The sequence below is a fragment of the Artibeus jamaicensis genome, unplaced genomic scaffold (genome assembly GCF_021234435.1).
Source record: "Artibeus jamaicensis isolate MK-2021 breed Jamaican fruit bat unplaced genomic scaffold, CSHL_Jam_final contig_464, whole genome shotgun sequence".
In the NCBI taxonomy this organism is placed as follows: domain Eukaryota; kingdom Metazoa; phylum Chordata; class Mammalia; order Chiroptera; family Phyllostomidae; genus Artibeus; species Artibeus jamaicensis.
The window spans coordinates 1,274,859-1,297,247 of NW_026521842.1; the positions used below are offsets into that span (position 1 = coordinate 1,274,859).

The window sequence follows — 22,389 nt, forward strand, 5'->3', positions numbered from 1 at the left end:
GTGTGCCTGACAGGTCCCCAAATGGGGCATGGAAACCAATGGAGGTTTCTTTCCCTTTCTTTCTCCCTCCGTTCCCTGCTCTCTGAAAAGAAATAAAATCTTTTAAAAAAATCAAAACTTCCTAGTAGCTATGATTATGAAGAAACAGGTAACATTATTTCAACACTATATTTAATGTGGTTGTTCAAAATACTATCATTTCCACACAAAAAATTTACTTGGGATATTTTGCATATTTTTCTTCTTGGACAACAATTTCTAAGTGTTCAAAATCTAATGAGTACTTTATGTTCACAGTATATGTCAGTTTGGGCTTGCCACATTTCCAATGCTTAATAGTCATATGTGGTTAGGGACTATCCTACTGTACACCAGATCTAGAATTCCCTCCCCACCATATCTTAGTCATTTAACTCTTCCTCAACCTTCTGACAGCAGCTCAGGTATAAATGCCTTAGAAAAACCTTCTACAAGCCACTCCCCACGCTGGACCTGATTTTCACTCAGTGTTCTTTTAGACCTTCATATACTTCTCTTTCAAATCACTTTTCACAGCTTGCAACTAGGTACTTCTATGTTTCTTTGATGAACATGTTTTTCTTGCCTGATAAAATATCACATGCTGGTAGGCACTAGACCTGCTCTGTTCCTGTTGAATTCCCAGTACTTGATATAGTGTATGGCATATAGCAGACATTCAATAACATTTCAAAACAAGATTGTATTTATTTCGTTTTAGAGAGAAGGGAAGGGAGAGAGGGAGAGAAACACAAATGTGAGAGAGAAGCATCAGTCAGTTGCCTCTGGAACATGCCCCTCTACCAGGTACAGAACCTACAACTCAGGAACATGCCCTGATGGGGAATCAAACTGGTGACCTTTTACTTCACTGGACCATGCCCAATCAACTGAGCCACACTGGTCAGAGCTCAATAAACATTTTTGAATTAATTCATTAAATGGCTTAATTCTTTCCCTTTAGTTTGCATTTCTTTTTGCTACTGTACACTTTCTAGGTAGAGGTTCAGCTTCTGTAGAACTTTAGTTTGCTTTCATCTTAGTATATTTTCAGATTGTTTCCAAGGCAAATTACTTCCTTATTCATATTTTCGACTTAAATTTCTGGAGGGAGTACTTTGGCTAAGGTCAGCGGTTTTCACATTTTCCCAAGGATGAGTATTGTCAGGGACAACAAAACAAAACAAAACAAAACCCTCAAACCAAACAAAAAAGCCAAAACCCCCTAATTTCTAGTTCCCTCCTATTTAGATTGATACAATAGGTGAGTATGGGGTCTGAGGTCTAAGATTTATCATTTTTACCAAGTAATTCTTTTTTAATTCTCCCCCCGGGATATATTTTCATTGACTTTTCGGGGGGTTGGGGATGGAGAGAGAGACAGACACCCTTGGAGTGGAACCCACATTTTGGTGTGTGTGGATTGATGCTCTAACCGACTGTGTCACTTGACCAGGGCAATTCTTTTTTTTTATTTTAACCTAATTTATTTATTAAAACTATTTATTATTTTTTTTAGAGAGATAGGGAGGGAGAAAGAGGAGGAAATACCGATGATTGGTTGCCTTTCGACAGAAACCCAGGTATGTACCCTGAGCCGGGATCACACCCACAACCTTGGCCTACTAGGAAGATGCTCTAAACAGATGAGCTGAACCAGGGCCTTACCAGGTAATTCTTAAAATAAGGCAAATATAGGTATTCCTGCGTCATCTTTTCAAGGTTGCATGCCAGCTTATACATGGGTTGCTGCTATTGTGAGGTGTCCTCCCTCATCCAGGAAAGTTATTGGTTGTGAGTGGGAAGAGCAGAATCTGGCTCCCCATAGGAGTCTGAGGGACTGGTTATGGCACAACCACTACTTCAGTTTCCTAGGTGGCAACACGAGCGTTAATGTGGTGTCAGACTGCCCTGGCCAAGAAGCTCCGTAGATTAGAACGTCTCCAATAGCCAAAATTGTAGGTTCGATCCCCGGTCAGTACCCACAGGAATCAGGCAATAAAACCGTAAGTAATGATGTTTCTCTCTCAAACATAACAAGCAAACAAAAGTAAAAGTGGGTCGTGACTCAGCCGCACGCAAACAAGGAACCACCGCACGACCCCATCAAGCGCTCCGCGCTTTGCGGGCTCAGACGAGTTGAATTGTGTACGGCTCCGCGGTAGGGACACGTTTCTCAGCGTATGGCCAAAGGCCTCCAGTCCGAGTCCAGTCCCAGTGGGTGCTGCGGCTGAACGGACTCACATTCTTTCTTCTAGCTCCTCAAACACCTAGTCCCGTTTCTCCACAGTTCTTTGCGTCGCTTCCGGCGCTTAGAAAGGCCAATTGTCACGTCCGACAACGGGAAAAAAAAAAACAACAACCCACCCTCCCCTTTGCGACTCAGACAGCCTATCCAGCCGCTTGCTAACCCAAAGACTATTGAGCAGGAACGTACGACCTTGACCAATCCGTCCCAGAACGTCCTTCTGGTCCCGCCCCATGCTTTTCACAAATGCCGTCAATCTCCGCGTCGCCCCTTCACCCCTCGCGCACTTCCTTCTTGACGTCGTGACGTTAACAGCCCGGTGCCCAGCGGAGCGGGCCAATGGCGGTGACGGATACGGCGGGCCAATGGGCAGTGGCGTCTCATGAGCACGGCGCCCGCCGCAGCCGTCGCGGGTCCCGAAGCCGGAGGCCGCCCGAGCCGGATCGCGATGGAGCGAGGGCCACAGGCCAGGAGGCGCCGCCACGGAGCGCGCGGCCCAACGCCCCCTCAGTGAGCGCTCGAGCCACTGCGGCGCCACCGAGCTCGGTCGCGCCCGAGGGGCCGCCTCGCTGGCCTCGGAGCCCGCGCCGCTTCCGTCGCCTTCCCGCGCGGGCCGCGGGCCGGGAGCCGGGTCGGGGCTGAATGGCCTCGCCTGCGCGCCGCCGCTGAGCCCGCGGAGCTGCGCCGTCCGGAGCCGGGTGAGAGCCACCGCTGGGGCGCGGGTGTGGTGGGCACCGAGTCGTGGGACCGTCTCGCGGCCTGCAGGCCTTCCTGGCCGGGCGGAGCAGCACAACGGGCTCCGGCGGGCCTGGGGTCCAGGGCATCTGTGAGCGGCCGACTGGGGGCTCCGGGTGGGCCTGGGGACCTGGGGCATTAATGAAGGGCTGCTGGGGGAGGTTTAGCCGGGCCTGGGGTGTTTGGACCAGCTCTGGGGGGCTGAGGGTGGGCTCCTTGTGGTTCTGGGCAGTTCTGAGTAGTCGTGAGTGGCCGATGGAGGTCTTCGGGTGGGCCTGAGGGCCTGGGTCAGCCGTGAGGGGCTGAAGGGAGGTATAGGCGAGCCTGCGGGGCTGGGGGCAGTCCTGAGGGTTCTGGTTCATCTAGGGAACCTGGAGCAGCCGTGAGGGGCCGAACTGGGGCCTCCGCGGAGGGGCTGGGGAGCTTGGGGAAGTCCTGTGAGACTGAAGATGGACTTCGGGTGGGGTAGAGGGCCCGGAGCAGCCGTGAGGAACCGACGCAGGGCTCCGGGCGAGCCTGTGGCTTTGGCAAGGGGCTGATGGTGGGCTACGGTGGGGTTTGGGGTAGCTGTAAGGGGCTTAGGGTGCCCCTGGGGCGGACCAAGGCAGTTGTGAGGGACTGAGGGTGGGTTCCGGGTGGGCTTCGGAGGCCTACGATGTTTGGGGAGCGGTGAGTAGCCTACGGTAAATCTCTGGGGCGGGCCCGGGGGTCTGGCCAGCCTCGAGCAGCCTACGGGGGGGACTCTGGGGTGGGTTTGAGGCTCCTACGGGGGTTCCGGTTGGGCCTAGGGGTAGCGGTGAGGGGCCGACAGTGGCTATGGTGGCCGGGGCAGCCTTGAAGGACTGAGAGTAGGCTCCGGGGCGGGCCTGGGGGCTCGAAGGGAGCGGTGAGGGACTGAGAGTGGGTTCTGGAGCGGGCCTGGGCAGCCATGAGGGGCCAACGGTGGGCCTGGGGCGCCTGGAGCAATCTTGTGGAGTTGATGGAAGGCGCTAGAGGAGGGAGTTGGCGAGCGCTGGGGGGTGTGGGGCTCAGGATAGCCGTGAGGGACTAAGGGGTGGGGCTGGGCGCCCCGAGCAGCTTTAAGGGTCTGCTGGGGGCCGCTGGGTGGGACTGGGAGGCCCGGGCAGCTATGATGGGGGCTATGGTGGGTTCTGGGGGCCCCAGGACACCAGGGGAGCGCAGGCGCCAACCTCTGACCCTGCGGGAGGGGCGCTTTCGCGGTAGCGGTGGTAGTTGTTATTCCCAGTGTCTCTATTATTACCGCTGTTTTGAAATGGGAGCTGGCGGGTTTCGGGCTCTGAGCGGGAGCGGGCGGGCTGGCCGGGGCCCTGGAGGGAAAGTGGGGGCGCCGGGTTTGCAGGAGGCGCGCGTGGGCTCGCAGAGGGGCAGGAATTCGGGGCAGCAGCGCAGAGGGTGTTGTTTGGGGGCCAGGTAGGCGGGATTGGGGGGGGCAGGTGGGAGGGAAACAGTGGTGGCTGCAACAGCAGCCCTTGGCCTCCAGGAACAATGTGAGACGTTGCCTGAAATGTTAATTTCCGTTCCTCATTTCATCATCCCTTGGCAGGGTGGTGGTGGGGTGGTGGTGATGGTGGTGGTGGTGGTGGTGGTGTGTGTGTATATGTAGCAGAATGTGTGTGTGTGTGTGTGTGTGTGTGTGGTTGGCCCTGCCTCATGGATTCAGTCCCCTCTCAAAGAGGGATTGTGCTGTTAAATTCTGTATCCCCGCCATCTTGGGGGGTGTCTTAATTTTTTGAAGTCTGCTCTGTTTCTGGTGTCCCATCAAGGCTTTTTGCTTCTGTTACGTTTTTGGAAAGCCAGTCTTGTATCCTATCTTCTTCCCGGAAGTTTTAGAAGAGGTTTTTGGAAGATTAAGCTGGTCTGAGGGCCGGGCCCTATGCTTTGAGAACCATCTTTTTTTCCCCTAACATTTAAAATGCAGCATTCTTAAATTTCTGCAAGTTATGAGACGATTTATATCTTTTTTGGAAGAACAGGGTGGTTTTGGGAATTTCTCTGTAGAGAAATCAAATTTCAGGCTTCCCTACATTGTGAGTTTCCTAAAGTGATTTAAGCAATATCCTCAACACTCTTTTTCAACTGAGGAGTGAAAGTGTACACGGTTGTTGAATTGAAAACTTAAAATATCTTGGTCCTTCTGGTGGGATGATAAGACGAATTCAGCAGAACAATGTAAGATGATATTTCTTGTAGAAAAATGCCATTGAAAGTTACTATTTTTGGTTTGTGCAAACCTAGTCAATGGCATAACTTGAATAGGTTCTAAATCAGAGACCCTGAAACTGGCTATTTGATGTCTTTGAGACCTTGATTTCTCTTACTAAATGTTGGCTGCCCTGGAAGACCTAGAGTTCTGTTTGTCTTTTTGAGCATTATTGCACAAATATTCTGACATTACTTTGAAACTGTAGTTTAAAAAAAGGAAAAACTTCTTGCTCAACTTTAATTGTGACCCCGGTATTGGATCTCTATCTTTGGTGTTTCCTCCCCCACCCTCCATTCAGCTGTTGTTCTCTTTCTGTAGTTTCACGCTTAAAAGCAGGATCTCATTTGATAGGCTGGGCCTCTTGAATGGAATGAGATGGGAGGAAACAAAGACCAAGTTGCTATGACATTTTTCTGTGTTCTTTGTGCATGTCTCTTGAGTTAGTTAAAAAGCCAAAGATGTTGCTAGATTTGATCCAAATTGGAAACTTTCAGAAGTTTTTTTTTTTTTGAAAATTTTTTATTGTGGTAAAACATACATAACAAAATTTACCAGAACTTTGTTTTTAAAAGGTGCCACACAGTTCTGAATTCCTCATTTGCAGTTCTTACTTTGTGTCAGCTTTCTTCCTTGGATTGCTGCTGTTGATGTTTTTCTCTAGACCCTCTGTGGACCAGCCATGTTAATCACACTGCACCAGTAGTGTGCCTTTCTAAACCAGATGGGCTGCTTGTGACTAGTGGCTGTTGTGTTAGCTATAATTACAGTGTTGATACAGTGACAAGTAGAACTTTCTACAAGTAGAGTTAAGGAATATTGAGTACTTTTCAAGAAGCTTTGTGTGCCTTGGGTTTTTAAGTATATTTGACAGTAAGTTTGTGTTTTATTACATATCAGGAGAAGTTTTTTTATGCTATGGGTAATGAGCTCATTATCAGTTAAATAACATAATTAGAGAGTGTTAGTAAATGCTGGTTCAGAGCATAATCTGCATTTGTTGCCAAAATAAATGTTTTATTTATTTTGTGTGTAACCCTGTATAAAGTCCCTTCATCATTCAATGATAAGTGTAATGGATGAGCTTCTTTCAGTAGCAACATATTTGCTAGTTAATAGGTGAAAATGATGATGTGTTACTTGTCTGACCACATGCTGTTAGATTATTATTGCTGTTTAGTCAGTCAGTGCTTTGTATTGATTGAACTTGGCTGGTTGATAAACTTTATAAAAAAATTGAATGAACTCGCCCTGGCTGCTGTGGCTCGGTGGATTGAGCATGGGCCTGTGAGGCAAAGGGTCGCTGGTTCGATTCCCAGTTGGGGCACGTGCCTGGGTTGCAGGCCAGGTCCCCAGCAGGGGACACGTGGGAGGCAACCATACATTGATGTTTCTCTCCCACTCTTTCCCCTTTCTCTAGAAATAAATAAATATTAATAAAACAAAAAACCAAAAAAAATTGAATCAACTCAAATAACTAAACATTATTATTTTGAAGTATTTTTGTGTGTGTTAATTGAAAATTCAAATGGAATTTTTGTGCCATTAAACTTTTCCAGTTTTATCTTAAAGCTATATAAGAGGGTGTCAATCCTCAGTTCTGAGGGTATCTCTGGCAGTTAGAGACAGTCAACATTAAAAGCCTTTTTTTTTTAGGTTTAGGAAACCATCCATTTAACAACAGTTTTGTTAATTCTGATAAAGATGTTTCTATTCCCAAATGGCTTTTTTTGAGGTTGATCGATGGGTCTTACTCATGGTATCTTTTAAGCCAGAACCAGACTCAGCTGTGTACTTAAATATGTTTTTGTTATTTTTTGTGCTTTTTAAAAATACATGTATTTATTGATTTTAGAGGAAGAGGGGAGAGAGAGAATCAGTTGCCTCCCGTATGCACCCCAACTAGGGATTGAACCCACAACCTAGGTGTATGCCCTGACTGGGAATCAAACCTGAAACCTTTTAGTGTATAGGATGATGCGCCAATCAACTGAACCACACTAGCTAGGGTCATGTGCCTTATTTTTTCATGGCCTTGACTCCTGTTGATTCTTTCTGGACCAGGGTTCTGCTGAGTGTCCATCACTGCCAATCTAGCAAATCCTAGCACCCCCTGCCCCAGATCTCCTGCTTAATCTTTGGGTCTTAGATAAAACCGGTTCCTCTTACAGAGCCTTCATCATCACTCCCAAGGAAAGTGGTCACTCACCTTGTTATAGCCACATAGAACTTAACACATTGATCAAATATGTTATACTAGTTTATGTCTGTCCCCGTGATAGGAGGACTGTAAGCTTAATGATGATAGGGATAGTTTCTTTGGTCACCCAGTGTCTAGGCTAGGCCATGGCACTTTTTATAGAATTTGCTCAGGAAATATTTTGAATTGTTTAATACCTATATATGGAAGTATTTGAATAATTTTGAAAGGTGAAAATAAGAGTAATAAACTTTCATTTATTTGATTGACCAGGAATTATGCTGTGTTCATATTGGCCATTTTCCCACTTGTTTTCATTATAAGTTTGCCTTTAGAGTTTAGGTAATGGATAAACTGTAAAACCTTTACAGTGGGACATGGCTTTTAAAATTGGCACATAAGAGATAAAGGAAAATAACAAAGGAAAGTAAAAGCAGTTTTTTTTTTTTAAAGATTTTATTCATCCATCTTTAGAGGGGAAGGGAAGGAGAGAGGGAGAGAAACATCAGTGTATGGTTGCCTCTTGTGTGTCCCCCACTGGGAACTGGCCTGCAACCTAGGCATGTGCCCTGACTGGGAATTGAACCATGATATACTGGTTCGCAGGCCCACGCTTAATCTACTGAACTACACCAGCCAGGGCAGTAAAAGCAGTTTTAAGAGGACTGGTGCTTTTAGGGCCATAGTCCAAGGGTTGCTGAGTGTACATAGTTTGTTACTTTTCTCCTCATGGTCCTTAGGTATTTCATGTAGAACTTTGAGTGCCTGGCCACATGTAACATAAGTGGTTGGTTTAGCATTCTAGTACTGTGCTTTGAAAGTTTAGCGTGTTTGTTTGTTTGTTTGTTTGTTTTCTAACCCTATAAAAAATTTCGTGGGTGTTTGGGCCAAAGCCTCAGTTTAAATATAAATTCCCCAGAGTGGAGGTGGCCCTTTAACATACCCCCTCCTCCAGTTTTATCATTTTAATGGGGGGAAAAAAACCTCTTTGGAGGGAAACATGCCAAAATAGAGTTGTGTGTTGTATTTTCCCATTTATGTTTATTTTTTTTTAAATGAACTATGCCCTGGCTGGTGTAGCTCAGTGGATTGAGCACATCCCTGTGAACCAAAAGATTGCGGTTCGATTCCCAGTCGGGGCACATGCCTGGGTTGCAGGCCAGTTCCCAGTGGGGGATGCATGAGAGGCAACATTGATATTTCTCTTCCTCTCCTTCCCTTCCCCTCTAAATATAAATAAATAAAATATTTTAAAAAATGAACCATTATGTTACTGACAAAATGGCTGCTTTTGAAAAGACTAATTATAGGTATAATTTAGGTGGTAGAGATTTGAGTTCTTGGTTTGGGTACAGTGAGTTGGATTTGCAGGGTTTTTGGCTTTTTAGGTAGTAAGGGACAAGAGGAATTGCTTGTGGTTGAAAATACTTAAAGACATCATTTTAGAACTTGCTGGTTCTGTGATTACAGAGTTAAGTGGGTTTTCAGTGTGAAAGGACTGAAAATCCTGTTGCTCGGCCAAGGCTTCTTTGATGACATGTGTCCCCATCCCTCCCCAGGCCAAAATTGAGGTGGCTGTCAGGGAACCCGTGTTACAGTGTTTGTACTGCTGGGGTGAGGGCAAGATCTAGGCTTCCAGTTCTGCCCTTGGCACAGGTACAGTGAATTATTTATTATCCTGAAAATCTGTAGGCACTCCTTTTTCACTTGTAAAGAAACCAGTGTGCACCTGTTCACTATATAAAAATGTTGGCTTTTTCTTAACATAAAGTGATTTTGATCATTTAGATCAAAGTTTTTTGTCAAGGTTAAATAAAATTCATAAAATCCCCTTCTCTCCTGGTGACTTGTTTAAAATCTAAAAAATGTGACTTTTAAGAATGACTGGAATTGTAATTTAACTTGTAAATACTAATTTTTAGGGTTTTTTTTCCATCTAAAATGTAGCAAATAGACTTCTTTTCTCTACTTATAAGTATTAAGTGTCTCTTCCTTCTACTTTCAGTGTTAGTCTTCAGACTGAGAATGCTAATGTCCTGGAATAATGACTATTTCTAAATAATGAGAAGATTGCATAGGATGCTTGGTTTACAAGGTTTTGGCTAAAGTTATGATTATTTTTCTCACTGCATTCATATATGGCAAAAAGAGATTTTTCATTTAATTCTTAGTGATAATGTAAATGTGAGGTCATTATGGTCATACTATGTAAACTTACCTAAAATAGGGTGAGAGAAGCAGTGAGGAACCTTATTACTCTTGAATTAAGCCTTGCTAGTATGTACCACGTTTCTAAATGTGGTTTTACATCCTGTAAAACAGGAAGTAAAAACAAAAAAAAACCCCGAAGTGACACTCTTAAAGGAATTAACTATAAAAAATTACAGAAATGCCTGGCTAATTAAAGGATGTGCAGAACACTTAAAAAGAAATCTTGCCTTTTTGGACGATTACAAAGAAGTAAACCTGGCGTTCAGGGGTCTGAAACTTTGAAGAACTTGCAGTATTAGGTTGATATTCCACAACCTCTTAATGGTTCTAGTTTCAAAGAAATTTTAGACTGAGTTTTTCTTTGTTAAAGGTGTATGATTTGCTCCAAATATATTTAGATTACTCACTTAGGTATTTTCATTACTTCGAGAGAATAGTCTAGTTTAGTCTTTATTTTGCTAATACTCCAAATATTTTTTATAGGAATTTTTCTTCCCAGCACATGAGCGAGACAAGTAATCTTTGAATTGTGTTCTTTATCTTTAGGTATGAAACTTAGAAAAGTGATAGGTCCTTTCACTCACAGCTTAAGTAATTTTCAGCACGTATAACCTTAATGATATTTATATGCAAACCTTGTTTTTTTCCCTTGGTAAAGAGATTAGATATGATTCTGCTAAACTTGGGTTCTTATCAGATAATTGACTTTTTAAAGAAGACTATGTTGGAGCAATAACTTTAATGATTTTTAAGTAAAGACCAATGACACAATGTAGTTTTAGAAAGGTGGAGAGACAGTCTGTCCTAGAATTGAACTCTATAGCCCCTTTTTCTTTTCCTTGATGTTTTTTCTGAGCCCCAGTATATGTTCTTTCACTACATATGTCCCATCCCTCTGTATGTTAGAGGAGGTGACATAGGTTGTGAGGGCGGAAGGAAAATACAAGCTCTTAAATTTAGAGAAAATGTATTTTAAAAATATTTTAGTGTTTTCCGTTGCTGCTGTAATAAATTGCCACAAACTAGTGCCTTAAAACAATACAAATTTACTTTACAGTTCTGTAACATAATAGCCTGACATGGGTTTTACTGGGCTAAAATCCAGGTGTCAGCAGGGCTGGGACCTTCTGAAGGCTCTACGGGAAACTGTTCACATTCCTTGGCACTTTCCTCCATTCTTTAAAAAATTTAAAAAAAAATTGCCTTTAGAGAGAAAGGGAGAGAGAAATATCAACTTGTTGTTCCACTTAATGATGCATTCATTGATTTATTCTTTCTTTTTAAAAACATTTTATTTATTTATCTTTAGAGGGGAAGGGAAGGAGAGAGGGAGAGAAATATCAATGTATGGTTGCCTCTCGTGCGCTCCCTGCTGGGAACTTGCCTGCAACCTAGGCATGTGCCCTGACTGGGAATCAAAAGGTGATCCTTTGGTTGCAGGCCCGCGCTCAATCCACTGAGCTACACTGGCCAGGGCTCACTGATTTATTCTTATATGTGCCCTGACCAGGGTCAAACCCACAATCTTGGTATGTTAGGATGATGTGCTAACCAACTGAGCTACTAGTCCAGAGCCCTTTCGTCTATTCTTAAAGCTCGCAATGTTGCATCTCTTTGACCTTCCAAAGCCACAATCTCCTTCCTCACTCTTTTGCCTCCATCTTCCACTTTTAAGGACCCTTGTGATTATATTGGGCCTGCCTGGGTAACCCAGGGTACTCTCTCTATCTGCTGATTAGTAACCTTAATTTCATCTGCAAACATAATTCTCCTTTGCTGTGTAATCTAAAATACCCACAGGTCCCAGGGATTAGGATGTGGCCTTCTTTGGGGGCAATATTCTGTGGACCACACTAGGGTTCCATGGATACTGTTATAGTACATGAGGTTGGATCTGATCATTTGTGCACCTGGCTTTGGGCTTTGCCTTGGTTTACCAGAATAGTTTTGCCTCTTGGAAATCCTTAGTGCCATCTGTCAGGCAGTGTTGTCTGGCATTGATGGGGGATCAGTGAGTGTGGTGGAAAATACACATCCTGGACATGGTTTTATTTAAAGGACATGGTTTTTATTTTGGAAAAACTTTAGATACACAAAAAAGTTGCAAAAATAGTACAGAGAGTTCCATTATGTTCTTTATCCAGGTCTTTAATGTTAGCTAACCTTTTACATAACAATGGTAAGGTTCACCATGCTAAGAAATTAACATTGGTATGTTACTATTAATTAAACCCCAGACTTCATTTGGAATTCACCTGGTTTTCCTCTAATGTTCTTCCATTGTTTCAGCATCCCAGATTGTATTTAGTTGTCATTCCTCCTTATTGCCTTCCTGTCTGTAGCAGTTTTTTAGTTTTTTTTTATATTTTTCATGACTTTGGCAGTTTTGAAGAATATAATCTTTGTTTTGTTTGTTTGTTTTTAAAATTAATTATTCACCCACTTACCACAGTTTCAAAGCACTGTACAACTGATGTCTGGCTTATCTGATTACATTTCAAAATGTGGACTGCTGTATGGTGGGGGGGAAAGTTTTGTGTCTTTTTGCAGCTGGAATGATTTATGTGTTTTACTGGGAAGGGTTTCTATGAGTAGACAAACTTAGCTTTTTTTTTGCTTATACTGATTTAGTCACATATTTATTGGTTGCTCACTGTCTGCAAGGCTGTGTTGTAGAAACAGATGACTGGGACATTGCCCTTCCCTGAAACTGGAGAGAAGGAGATACACTTGGGTACTATGAAAAGAGGCCAGAGTTCAGAGGAGAGAAAGTGTTTCTGGCTCTGCAATCCAGGAGGTGTAATGGAGGAAGTGCTATTTAAGAATTGATGCAATGTCAGTGTGCAGAGAGCAGGGGGAGGCCATTGTAGACTGGGAAGACTCTGGACAAAGGCTGGAAGGGATGTAATGTGAGAATGTCAGCCAGACCTGTTTGAACATAGAGCCCGTGAAAGAAAATGGTAGCAGATAAAGCTAGAAAAATGGACTGTCAAATTGTATGGGACTTGGAATGTTGATGCCTATACTTGGTCCGTTGGCCTGCTGAGGAAGGGGCATTACATTGCCTGGGGCAGGACATGATGTGTCAGTCTGACAGTGGCGGACAGGCCAGATGAAAGTCAGAGTGACTGTTGAGTAGAAGGCTTTGCAGTACTTCAGTGCTTAAACTTGGGATGTCGGGAAAGGGGTGCCTATGGAAATTTGGGGGAGAGAGAATTATCTCAGATTGGCACTGCTATGAAAAGAGGTGAAGGTAAGGCAATTGTTTTGTTGTCTAGTTTATCTTTTACCCTCACCATTCTCTGCTTTTGGATGAATATCAGGTTTAAAATATGTCTTGCTAGAAGCACTATTATAGAAGGCAGGAAGGCCTTTTTTTCTAGGAAAAATTGTAAAATAACCAGTTAGAAATGAATGAAGGGGCTTAAAATTTGTTGTAGGAATAATACTTGGATTCAGATGAATGGCCAAAATGTCCATCCTAGAAGAGTGACAGAGGAGTGAAAGTGCATATAATAAAACCTGGATCAGGCCCTGTCAGTGAGAGAAGGATGTCTCAGGCAAGAGGAGGAGGACCTCGTTCTAAGAAAAGTGTGGGATAACAGGTTCCTAAGAGGATCTAGAGAAACTTGAAATGAGGAGGGGACCCTTAAAGTGGTATGCATGGGCAAGTTGTAACAACTTAACGGTATTTGGTAGCTAACATATTTATGTAAAAATGCTTGGAAATGAGAAGCTAAATTGATTTAGGGTGGATAGAATGGAACCAACAACTGAGGAGTAGTTTAAAATTTTTTTATCGTGTTTTTTTCTATTACCATTTAGTCTCCTTATACCCACCCCCACAACCACCCCATGTCCATGAGTCCTTTTTCATTTTTGCTCAATCCACCACTCCCTAACCTCCCTCCCTCTTTTGAGCCGTCCTCTCTATATGTGAGTCTGTCTTTACTTTGCTTGTTAGTTCAAGTTTATTCATTAGTTTCCACATATGAATGAAATCATATGGTATTTGTCTTTCTCTGACTGGCTTATTTCACTTAGCATAGTGTTCTCCAGGTCCACCCATACTGAGATGAGCAGTTTTATAAAAGGACAGAGCAAAGGCAGTGGAGAAAAGAGGGTTGAAGGGGGAGACTAGGCCATGGTGCTTTCTATCTTATGCCTGTTGCATGCCATACTCCATCTCTGTGCTGTGATGAGCCCAAATGACCCTGGCCTTGTGATGCCTTGCACTCTGGAGGGAGAATGGGCAGCTTGGTGGGGAGAGGAAATGCTGTCTGGGAAGTATGACAGGCAGAAGCCAAGAGCCTGGAAATTCCCAGGTGACTCTTTTCAGATCAGCAGACATTTAGTTTGAACATCTTTTATGTCCAAGACAGAATCTTGTCCTTGCCCTCAGTTTAATTTAGACAGTATAAACTGCAGGCCAAGGATAGTAGTTTTGAGTTCATATAGGAGTGGCTAGAGATTTTGGGGTCTGGAGAAATAGTCAGTCTGCAGGTGGAGGCTATGGTGGAAGGAAGAACAGGTATTTTTTGTTATTTGCCCAAATTCACAATTAGGCTTTTCTTTGGCTTGTGTTTATTTTCTGTCTCCCATAGTTTTATGAAAATACCAGTAGATACTTAATCAATATTTGCTTGAAAGATCAATCTTAAAACTTAGAAAAGGGCTTATGGCCTGAAAAAGAATGAACACCTGGCAGGAAATACATAGCACTCTATGCAAGGAACGTGTAATACATTAAGTGTGTGCCAAACATATTAACTAGTGTGAGAGTTCATGATTTGCCTCTAGTCAGCAGAATGTAGCCTTTATCCTGCTCTGTCATAGCACCATTTATCATGTGCTGTGATCCGAAGAACTTTGTCCTTTGGTCTGTCTGTGAGTGGGCACTGGTAGAACCCAGGATTTTGGCTTAGCTAGGGAGCCTTTGGTTGATGGTTGTTTGTTGGCTCTACTGTTTCTGTTGGGGCCCTGAATTGCATACAGTTTAATAACAGATACAGAAATAAATGCAGGGCAAAAGTAAATGTTTTGGTCAGCCTAACTTTTGCAGGTTTCCCCGGGCAAGGTGCACTTGAAGGGAGTTGCCTCAGGGCCAGGCCTATGTGTGGTGCACTAACTTCCTTGTATTTATTTTTACTTCAGCTCTTCACAGTTCTGCTAAATCCCTCTTGTTACCAACCCTTCTATAACATTAAAACATTTTACCTTTCTTTGGTTGACACCTGCTGTTTATCTGAAGGAGAGGACTAGTCTTTACAGTTGTTACACTGTCACAGGGCCAATCCAACCACTATCCTTTTTGTTTTTTTTAATTCTTAACCAAGGATATGTTTATTGATTTTAGAAGGAGAGGAGGAAAGAGGGGGGAAGAGAGAGAGAGGGAGAGGAACATCAATAAGAGAGAGAGAAACATGGCAATGTTACCTTCTGTACCCACCCGACTGGGATTGAACCCACAACTTTTCAGTGCATGGGACAGTGCTCCAGGGGAGCTATCCAGTCAGGGCAACCACTGACCTTTCTTGATTAGCAGACCACATTTATTTAGAAGCTACAGAGCAGTTCAGTCTAGATCTGTAAGTTATTCGCCCCTGACATAATGGATCCCAGTGTGGGTGGGGCCCAGGACTCCGGGAGAGTCTCGAGCAGTGGGCATACAGCCATTGAGCTTCTGTTTGAATTTTGTAAAACTTTATTTGAGCCAATAGAGGACCTGAAGTTGGCTTGTTATTGTTTCTTAGTTTGCCCAGGATGGTTTTGAGGGCTGTGCTTGCTTGCTTCTTTTTTTTTTTTTTAAATTTTAATTTTGATTTAATCTTTATTGTATTTTTTCCATTGCCATTTAGTCACGTTATCCCCCCCCCCCCCAACCCAGGGCTAGGCTTTCAGTGAATCAGGTTACATAAAAATAATTAAAGATCAGTGGGACTAATCAAGGATATTTGGTTTCCAAGTGTTTGCATCTAGGATTGAAGTCAGTCTGTCCTGGGCTGTTAGGTTTAAGGTGAAAGGAAATACATTGAGTACCTTGTCATCCTCAGACTGCATTCTTTTTGTGGAGTCGTTTGCAGGCTAAAGTCATAAAGAAATTTTAAAACATGGGATTTTATTTGCTTATTTATTGACTTATTTATTTATGTAAGTTTTTAAATTTATTCATTTAGAGAGAGAGGAAGGGAGGGAGAAAGAGAGGGAGAGAAACATCAATGTGTGGTTGCTTCTCGCATGACCCGCACTGGGGACCTGGCCCGAAACACAGGCATATGCTCTGACTGGGAATGGAACTGGCGACCCTTTGGTTCACAGCCTGAGTTCAGTCCACTGAGCTGCACCAGCAAGGGCTGCTTATTTATTTTTAGAAGATGGGTAGGGACGGAGAAAGAGGAGAGAAACATCAATGTGTGAGAGCTACATCGATTGGTTGGTTGCCTTTCACAAACCCCTAACCAGGGACCTAGCCTGCAACCCAGCCAATCTGCCCGGCCTGGGAATCGAACCTTTGGTTTGAAGGCTGGCACTTAATCCACTGAGCCACACCAGCCAGGGCTAAACCATGGCATTTTTTAGGAAATATATTTTATTGATTATGCTGTTACAGTTGTCCCATTTTTTCCTTCCCCTTTATTCTCCTCTGCTCTGTACCCTCCTCCCACCAGCATTTCTCTTTCTTAGTTCATGCCCATGGGTTGTACACATAAGTTCTTTGGCTTTTCCATTTCCTATACTATTCTTAACCTCCCCCTGCTATTTTCTACCTACCGATTATGTTTCTTATTCCCTGTACCTTTTCCTCTATTCTCCCCCCTCCCGCTGATAACCCTCCATGTGATCTCCATTTCTGTGATTCTGTTGTGTTCTAGTTTGCTTAGTTTGTTTTTGTTTTGGGCTTGTTTTGTTGTTGGTACCTGTGAGTTTGTTGTCATTTTACTGTTCATATTTTTTATCATCTTTTTCTTAGATAAGTCCTTTTAACATTTCATATCATAAGGGCTTGGTGATGATGAACTCCTTGAACTTGACCTTGTCTGGGAAGCTCTTGATCTGCCCTTTCATTCTAAATGAGAGTTTTGCTGGATAGAGTAATCTGGGATATAGGTCCTTGCCTTTCATGACTTTGAATACTTCTTCCCAGCCCCTTCTTGCCTGCAAGGTTTCTTTTGAGAAATCAGCTGGTTGTCTTATGGGAAGTCCTTTAGAGGTAACTCTCTGCTTTTCTCTTGCTTTTTAAGATTCTCTCCTTATCTTTAATCTTGAGAAATGTGATTATGCTTGGTCTGTTCCTCCTTGGGACCAACTTCTTTGGGACTCTCTGGACTTCCTAGAAGTCTTATTTCCTTTGCCAGATTGGGGAAGTTCTCCATTATTTTTTCAGATAAGTTTTCATTTTCTTGCTGTTTCTCTTATCCTCCTGGCAATCCTATGATTCAGATGTTGAAACGTTTAAGGTTGTCCTGGAGGTTCCAAAGCCTCTCCTCATTTTTAAAAAATTCTTGTTTTTTTTTTTTTCATTCTCTTCTGGTTGGATGTTTATTTCTTCCTTCTGCTCCAGATTGTTGATTTGAGTCCTGGTTTCCTTCCCTTCACTGTTGGTTCTCTGTATATTTTTCTTTATTTCACTTTTTATAGTCTTCACTTTTTCCTCCATTTTGTGACCATACTCAGCCATTTGTGTGAGCATCCTGATTACCAGTTTTTGAGCTCTGCATCTGATAGATTGGTTATCTCTTCATTATTTTTGGAACTTTGATCTGTTCTTGCATTTGGGCCATATTTCTTTGTCTGGGTGTACCTGTTACGTTGTAAGGGGCGGACTTTTAGGTATTTCTCAGGGCAAGGCAATCCACGTTTCTTTGTTGTGGTGCTGTACATGGGGAGGAGTCTGAGAGGGAACAGTGCCACTTGCTTGGCTCTCCTTCAGCTTTCAGTCACTTCCCCTGCTACCTACAAGCAGGTTGGGCTCTTCTTGATCTGATTCTTGGGTGGGTGGGTTTGTGTATGTTCTAGGACCCTGAGGATCTCTCCAATGAACCCTCCTGTGAGTCTGGGAGTTTCTCCTGCCACTGTAACCCCCATAGGTTTTTACAGCCAGAGGTTTTGAGGCTTTCTTTTCCTGTACTGTAACCCTGGGTTTTGTGGTCTGTCTCACTCTAGTTGTTTCTCCTGGTTTATCCACACACAAAATTTTGGACCACCCCATACGCCAGCCGCTGTCTTGCCCATGGGGTCCTCCAGCCACCACCTTGCTGTACATTCTCTCCACCCCGGCTGCCTGTCTCTACGCCTCCTACCAGTCTGAATGAATATTTCTTCTTTAACTCCTTTGTTGCCAGACTTTCATGACATTATTAGCTTTTTTGGCAGTTTTTTTGTTTGTTTTTAAATTTGTTGTTATCCTTCTTTCGGTTGTGCAAAGAGGCAAAGTGTATCTACCTACACTTCCATCTTGGCTAGAATTCCATCCATTGCATTTTAAATAATAGATACAGAGGTACCAGATGCAAACTGTAGTTCTAAGCTTTACCTGTTTTTTAAGTTGATAGCTTCAAATCTTTTGGGAAGTCTATAAGTTGGTTGCTGGCATGTAAAGGAAGGGGGAGAGATTTCTAGCAAACAGAATAACATAACATGTTTCAGTTATATGCATGGTCTGATGTGCCAGTTTTGATTCCCACCCACACTTACGTTTATAAGGTTTGAGAATTAGAACTAGAACCTGTGTTTTTACCTCCAATGTAAGGTATTTTTTTAACTTCCCATGTAAATATTTGTTATTGGTGGCTCATTTTCCAAAACTGTAGCTTTTACTGCTGAAATTGTAATTGCTTTTGTCACCTAATAAGATTTAGAGTGGAGAGACAAATGAGACTTCATTCATACAATTTTTTCCCTGAATTAAATAAATTCACAATTTGACCTGGAAGCTTCGATTTGTATTACTAATAATTGATACTGTTTGGTGAGGTTGATTTCTATGAATAAATTCTTCTGGTGTATTGCTCACTGCATTTTGGGGGAGGAAGTACCTTGCTCAGCTAGTGGTTCTCTTTGGCTCCCATTAGGGGAGAGCATGCCAGTTTCCTTGCCTAAAGGCCACAGTGTATGGCTGATAGGTTCTGGCAGGTAGGAACATGGTGTGGTTGAGGCAGTGGTTTTAGGTTTCAGCTTTGTATAGGGCTATTTCTCAAATGTTCCAATTTGATTATATAGTAAAAAATTACTCTTTGGAATGTAAAATGTAAAAGTGAAGTTCATTCCAGATGTTGGTGAATTTCTATTAATGTTTTATTGTTAACATGTTATTATTTGTATCATTTGTTTGTTTTTTATGTCCCTTTCTTTAATAAGGTATAGCAAGTTCATTCACATCAACAAAGTGAAAAAGCCAACAGAATGGGGAAAAATATTTGCAAGCCATGTATCTCATAAGGGCCAAAATATTCAAAAAATATAAAGATATTATACAATTCAGTAGCAAAAAAATAACCCAGTTAAAAAATGGGCAAAGGACCTGAATAAACATTTTCCAAAGGAGATATACAAAAAGTCAACATGAAAAGATGTTCAACATCACTAGACATAAATACACAGTGACATAAAACCACAGTGACGTATCATCCCACATCTTTTAGAACAGCTATCATCAAAAAGTTAAGAGATATGCTCTCTCATTTTTTTGGATTTTAACTTTGATAATATCAGTTTTACAGTTTTATATAGTCAAATGTACTGATGTGCTCCTTAATTGGTGATGTTATAGAAAGTTCTTTTCCAAATAAAGAGAAAATATTCAACATGCTTTCTTTGATTTTTGATGGGTCCAATTTTTTACATATATTAATTTTTTTAACATTGATTTAGAGAGAGAGAGGTTTTTTGTTGTTGCGCCTATTTATGTATTCATTGGTTGATTCTAGTATGTGCCCTGACTGGGGATTGAATCCACAACCTTGTTGTATCCAGATGATGTTCCAACCAAATGAGCTAGCTGGCCAGGGCCTTACATGTATTATTTTTATCACTCTGCAGTATATTCCACTAAATGTCTAACATAAGATATTTTCTGTATTTCCATACTTTCCCCTAAGCTTCAGAAATTTATAAAGATGGAATTTAAATCAGTGGGCAAATATATAAAAAACTTTTAATAAATTATACAAATCATTCATTTGGGGGAAAAACTGATGTTTACCTCATACTATTTATAAAAATTGATTTCATGTGGATATATGTGTATTAGGGAAATATTTTTACCAAGAAAACACAAACTACAAATGTAGCCCTTGGATAAATACCAAGACAGATTATCTATACCTGGACAATTTGTTAGCATTGAATTAAAATTAAATAAATATGATTAAGATAGCCTTCATCATATTGATACAATATAAATACAACATTTACATACTATTGTTGATATCTACAGTTGTGAAATCTTTTTAACTATGCATGAAAGTTTCTCTAAAGAAAAAGGGTTATGTTTGATTGTTCTTACTGGGACTCACCTATATCTCAATGCAAGATTTTCAGTTGAATAAAAAATGTCCCAGCCTTGGCCACTGCGGCTCGGTTGTTCATTTTCCTGCAAAGCAGGTCTCTGGTTCTATTCCTTGTCAGTGCATATGTCTGGGTTTTGGGCTTAGCCCCCTTTAGGGGCATGTGAGAGAGGCACCTGATCAATGTTTTTCTCATGTATCTCAAAATATCTCACATTATTTTCTCTCCCTCTTTCTCCCCCTCTCTCTAAAAATAAATAAAATCTTAAAACATGGCCTGTAAGCTAAAATAACTATAAAATATAAGTTTGTATTTATGATTAATGTAAATATTAATTTATATTGAATGTGACATAATTAAAATATAAGTGTTAATGGAGGTGGGGAGAAAATACACTGCCATTGATCATGAATTTAGGTCTCTTTTTTGCAATACAAATAGAACACAAGTGCCCCAAGTGCTGTGCATTTCATTATGTACCATACACCAGGGCTGTCCCTGTCATGTGTCACGGGGCTCTCACTGCCCTGTGCTTCACATATTCCAGATTGTTACATTTGTAGTAATAGTCTCAGTGAATCAAAGATCTCATAAAAACCTAGATGGCAGGGGTAAAATGCAGTGCTATATAAAAAGACAAATGGGGAAAAGTGAAAACAAATGAACAGTGAAGATACACAAAGGAGGTTTCACTCTGATGGCAATAAAATGCCAAGGAAAACAATTAGCCTTTTTTTCATCAAATGAATTTATTAGTACATAATTATTGTTGATGGGGGTATATAAAGGTGGCAGATTGAAATAGTTCTGAGGGAGTGTAAGTAAATATGTACAACCTTTCTGAAGTCAATTTCAGGTGCATCCTGAAATTTGAAGATTTTCTTCAAGATTTTTATAACCACAGAATGAAGCAGATGTTTAGTCCATAGTGATAGAAATACAAACAAAATGGGAAGAAGGTACATAACCTTTCTTTAGTTGAATCTCAGTTAATCAATGTAGAAGGAAAGATGGAATTAAAATACTATTTGGCAAACTACACACAAAAGAGGAATTCATGCAGATGTGGAGATAAAAGTGATGGTGGGAATGTAAATTGGTGCAGCTACTATGGAAAATAGTATGGAGTATCTTCAAAAAATTAAAAGGAGGTTTATAGTTATGAGTACACGAAACAGTTTATTCTTTTTTTAAAATTTTTTTTTAGATTTTTAAAAAAATTTATTTATCCTTAGAGGGGAAGGGAGGAAGGAGGGAGGGAGAGAAACATCAATGTATGGTTGCCTTTCGTGCGTCCCCTGCTGGGAACCCGCCTGCAGGGAACCAGCGTGCAACCCAAGCATGTGCCCTGACTGGGAATTGAACCGCGATCGTATAATTCGCAGCGCCGTGCTCAATCCACTGAGCTACACCAGCCAGGCCTGAAACAGTTTATTCTTATGTTACTATAATCATAATCTGCCTTTTTCCATATGAAAAATTGTAAACCTACTTTTGTCCATCCTTGTGTGGTCCCGCAATTCCACTTCTGGGAGTATCCAAAGGAAATGAAAACAGTAACTTGAAAATATATCTGCACCCCCATGTTTATAACAGCATTATTCTCAATAGCCAAGACATGGAGACCACCTAAGTGTGCATTGATGGTTGAATGGATAAAGGAGTTTGTGGTATATATATATATATATATATATATATATATATATATATATATACACATACATACAATGGAATATTGTCATCCATAAAAAAGGCGGAAATCACCATTTGTGACAACATGGATGGACATTATACTAAGTGAAATAAATCAGAGTAAGACAAATACTATATGATTTTGCCTATATGAGGAATGTAAAACAAAACAAAAATAAAAACCCAGAAACAAAAAAAATCAAACGTTAAGAGATCAGATTTATGGTAATCAGAGATATATGGTGGGTGGAGGGGGGAATTGGAGTAATGTGGTCATAAGATACATACTTCCATTTGTAAGATAAAGAAGTCTTAGGGATGCATTGTACAACATGATGACTATAGCTAATACTACTGTATGATATATAGGAAAGTTAAGATCCTAAGAGTCCTTACTACAAGGACCCCCCCCCTTTTTTTTATTGAATCTATATGAGAAGGGAGATGTTAGCCAAACCTCTATTGTGGCAATCATTTCATAATAAATGTAACCCAAACCTTCATGCTATATGCCTTATATTTATACAGTGATGTATGTCAGTTATTTTCAGCAAAACT

At 41.7% G+C, this 22,389-nt stretch overlaps 1 protein-coding gene across 7 annotated transcripts in view; it reads left to right on the top strand.

Annotated features, from left to right (window-relative positions):
• The first annotated feature begins 2,619 nt into the window (after positions 1–2,619).
• Positions 2,620–22,389, top strand: part of ANKRD11 (ankyrin repeat domain containing 11) — a 243,221-nt gene continuing 223,451 nt past the window's right edge. For 6 of the 7 annotated variants that reach the window (XM_053666583.1, XM_037142310.2, XM_053666584.1 and 3 more), the window contains exon 1: positions 2,620–2,964. The gene's annotated coding sequence lies outside the window, so the exon portion shown is untranslated. The remainder of the gene's footprint in view (positions 2,965–22,389) is intronic. The other variant, XM_037142312.2, reaches the window with a different exon arrangement.